Source organism: Arachis duranensis, chromosome 10, assembly GCF_000817695.3.
Source record: "Arachis duranensis cultivar V14167 chromosome 10, aradu.V14167.gnm2.J7QH, whole genome shotgun sequence".
Classification (NCBI taxonomy): Eukaryota; Viridiplantae; Streptophyta; class Magnoliopsida; order Fabales; family Fabaceae; genus Arachis; species Arachis duranensis.
Genome location: NC_029781.3, coordinates 74,861,360 through 74,865,593, shown reverse-complemented (window position 1 = coordinate 74,865,593; position 4,234 = coordinate 74,861,360).

Here is a 4,234-nt window from a genome sequence, read left to right as displayed (position 1 = left end):
CACTTCAACTTGATGAATGTGATGGTCCGTGACACTCATCATCATTTTCACCTATGAACGCGCGTGACTGACAACCACTTCCGTTCTACCTCAGGCCAGGCGCATATCTCTTAGATTCCCCAACAGAATCTTCGTGGTATAAGCTAGATAGATGGCAGCATTCATGGGAATCCGAAAATTCTAACCTTGTCTGTGGTATTCCGAGTAGGATTTCGGGAATCTGGAAAGTCTAACCTTGTCTGTGGTATTCCGAGTAAGATTCCGGTATTGAATGACTGTGACGAGCTTCAAACTCTTGAAGGCTGGGCGTTAGTGACAGACGCAAAAGAATCATTGGATTCTATTCCAACCTGATTGAGGACCGACAGATGATTAGCCGTGCTGTGACAGAGCATTTGGACCATTTTCACTAAGAGGATGGAAGTAGTCATTGACAACGGTGACACCCTACATACAGCTTGCCATGGATGGAACTTTGCACTTTTCCATGGATGGAATATTACATTACAGGAATAAATCAGACAAAGCATCTCCAAAACTCCAACACATTCTCCATTACTGCATAACAAGTATTTATTTTATGCCCTTTTTTCCTTTCTTCACTGAACTTGAAAAACACTGTTGTTAGTATCCTAACTAAGAATAATAAGATAAACATAGCTTGCTTCAAATCAACAATCTCCGTGGGATTCGACCCTTACTCACGTAAGGTATTACTTGGACGACCCGGTGCACTTGCTGGTTAGTTGTGCGGATTGCAAATTCGTGCACCACGCTCTCAAACGTGAATCACACTTAGTCACAACTCCGCACAACTAACCAGCAAGTGCACTGGGTCGTCCAAGTAATACCTTACATGAGTAAGGGTCGATCCCATGGAGATTATTGGTATGAAGCAAGCTATGGTCATCTTGTAAATCTCAGTTAGACGGATAATAAATGTTATGGAGTTTTTGAATATTAATAATAAATAAGTAGAAAATAAAGATAGAGTTACTCATGTAATTCAATGGTGGGAATTTTAGATAAGTGTCTGAAGATGCTTGTCCCTGTTAGATCTCTGCTTTCCTACTGCCTTCCTTTAATCCTTCTTATTCCTTTCCATGGCAAGCTGTATGTAGGGCATCACTGTTGTCAATGGCTACATCCCATCCTCTCAGTGAAAAAGGTCCAAATGCTCTGTCACGGCACGGCTAATCATCTGTCGGTTCTTGATCATGTTGGAATAGAATTCCTTGATTCTTTTGCGTTTGTCATCACGCCCAACAATCACGAGTTTGAAGCTCGTCATAGTCATTCAATCCCTGAATCCTACTCGGAATACCACAGACAAGGTTTAGACTTTCCGGATTCTCATGAATGCCGCCATCAATCTAGCTTATACCACGAAGATTCTGATTAAGAAATCCAAGAGATATGCACCCAGTCTAAGGTAGAACGGAAGTGGTTGTCAGTCACGCGTTCATAGGTGAGAATGATGATGAGTGTCACAGACCATCACATTCATCATGTTGAAGTGCAACGAATATCTTAGAATAAGAACAAGCGGAATTGAATAGAAAATAGTAGTAATTGCATTGAAATTTGAGGTACAGCAGAGCTCCACACCCTTAATCTATGGTGTGTAGAAACTCCACCGTTGAAAATACATAAGTGATGAAGGTTCAGGCATGGCCGAATGGCCAGCCCCCAAAACGTGATCACAAGATCGAATGGTCAAAAGACCTGACAATCAAAGACACTGAATACAATAGTAAAAAGTCCTATTTATACTAGACTAGCTACTAAGGTTTACAGAAGTAAGTAATTGATGCAGAAATCCACTTTCGGGGCCCACTTGGTGTGTGCTTGGGTTGAGCTTGAGCTTTACACGTACAGAGGCTTCTTTTGGAGTTGAACGCCAAGTTGTAACATGTTTTTGGCGTTCAACTCTGGTTCGTGACGTGTTTCTGGCGTTTGACTCTAGAATGCAGCATGGAACTGGCATTGAGTGCCAGTTTACATCATCTAATCACGAATAAAGTATGAACTATTATATATTGCTGGAAAGCTCTGAATGTCTACTTTCTAACGCCGCTGATAGCGTACCATTTGGAGTTCTGTAGCTCCAGAAAATCTATTTCGAGTGCAGGGAGGTCAGAATCCAACAGCATCAACAGTCCTTTGTCAGCCTTTTATCAGAGTTTTTGCTCAGGTCCCTCAATTTCAGCCAGAAATTACCTGAAATCACAGAAAAACACACAAACTCATAGTAAAGTCCAGAAATATGAATTTAGCATAATAACTAATGAAAACATCCCTAAAAGTAACTAGATCCTACTAAAAACTACCTAAAAACAATGCTAAAAAGCGTATAAATTATCCGCTCATCACAACACCAAACTTAAATTGTTGCTTGTCCCCAAGCAACTGAAAATAAATTTGGATAAAAAGAAGAGAATATACTATAAATCCCAAAATATCAATGAATATTAATTCTAATTAGATGAGCGGGACTTGTAGCTTTTTGCCTCTGAACAGTTTTGGCATCTCACTTTTTTCTTTGAAGTTTAGAATGATTGGCATCTATAGGAACTTAGAATTTCAGATAGTGTTATTGATTCTCCTACTTAATTATGTTGATTCTTGAACACAACTACTTTTATGAGTCTTGGCAGTGGCCCTAAGCACTTTGTTTTCCAGTATTACCACTGGATACATAAATGCCACAGACACATAACTGGGTGAACCTTTTCAGATTGTGACTCAGGTTTGCTAGAGTCCCCAGTTAGAGGTGTCCAGAGCTCTTAAGCACACTCTTTTTGCTTTGGATCACGACTTTAACCATTTAGACTCAAGCTTTTCACTTGGACCTTCATGCCACAAGCACATGGTTAGGGGCAGCTTTGATTTAGCCGCTTAGGCCTGGATTTTATTTCCTTGGGTCCTCCTATCCATTGATGCTCAAAGCCTTCGATCTTTTTTACCCTTGCCTTTTGGTTTTAAGGGCTATTGGCTTTTTCTGCTTGCTTTTTCTTTTTCTTTCTATTTATTTTTTTCGCAAGCTTTTGCTTTTTCACTGCTTTGTCTTGCTTCAAGAATCAATTTCATGATTTTTCAGATTATCAATAGCGTTTCTCTTTGTTCATCATTCTTTCAAGAGCCAAAAATTTTAACATTCATAATCAACAAGATCAAAATTATGCACTGTTCAAGCATTCATTCAGAAGATAAAAAGTATTGTCACCACATCAATATAATTAAACTAAATTCAAGGATAATTTTGAAATTCATGTACTTCTTGTTCTTTTGAATTTAGAAACATTTTTCATTTGAGAGAGGTGAATGATTCATGGAATTATTTATACCCTTAAGACATAGTTACTAAATACTAATGATCATGTAACAGAGACACAAATCTAAATGACATAATAAGCATAAAAACCGAAAAACAGAAAAATAAGAACAAGGAATGAATCCACCTTAGTGATGGTGGAGCTTTCTTCTTGAAGAACCAATGATGTCCTTGAGTTCTTCTATGTCTCTTCCTTGCCTTTGTTGCTCCTCCCTCATTGCTCTTTGATCTTCTCTAATTTCATGGAGAATGATGGAGTGCTCTTGATGTCCCACCCTTAATTGATCCATATTGTAACTCAAATCTTCAAGAGAAGTGTTGAGTTGTTCCCAATAGTTGTTGGGAGGAAAGTGCATCCCTTGAGGCATCTTCGGGATTTCTTGGTGATGAGCTTCCTCATGCGTCTCTTGGGTTCCATGAGTGGGCTCTCTTGTTTGCTCCATCCTTTTCTTAGTGATGGGCTTGTCCTCCTCATTGGGGATGTCTCCTTCTATGACGACTCCAGCTGAGTAACATAGATGGCAAATAAGATGAGGAAAAGCTAACCTTGCTAAAGTAGAGGGCTTATCGGCTATTTTGTAGAATTCAAGGGAGATAACTTCATGAATTTCTACTTCCTCTCCAATCATGATGCTATGGATCATGATGGCCCGATCCATAGTAACTTCAGATCGGTTGCTAGTGGGGATGATGGAGCGTTGGATGAACTCCAACCATCCTCTAGCCACAAGCTTGAGGTCCAGTCTTCTTAGTTGAACTGACTTGTCTTTGGAGTCTCTTTTCCATTGAGCTCCTTCAACACATATCTCCCTAAGGACTTGGTCCAACCTTTGATTAAAGTTGACCCTTCTTGTGTAGGGGTGTGCATCTCCTTGCATCATGGGCAAGTTGAATGCCAAC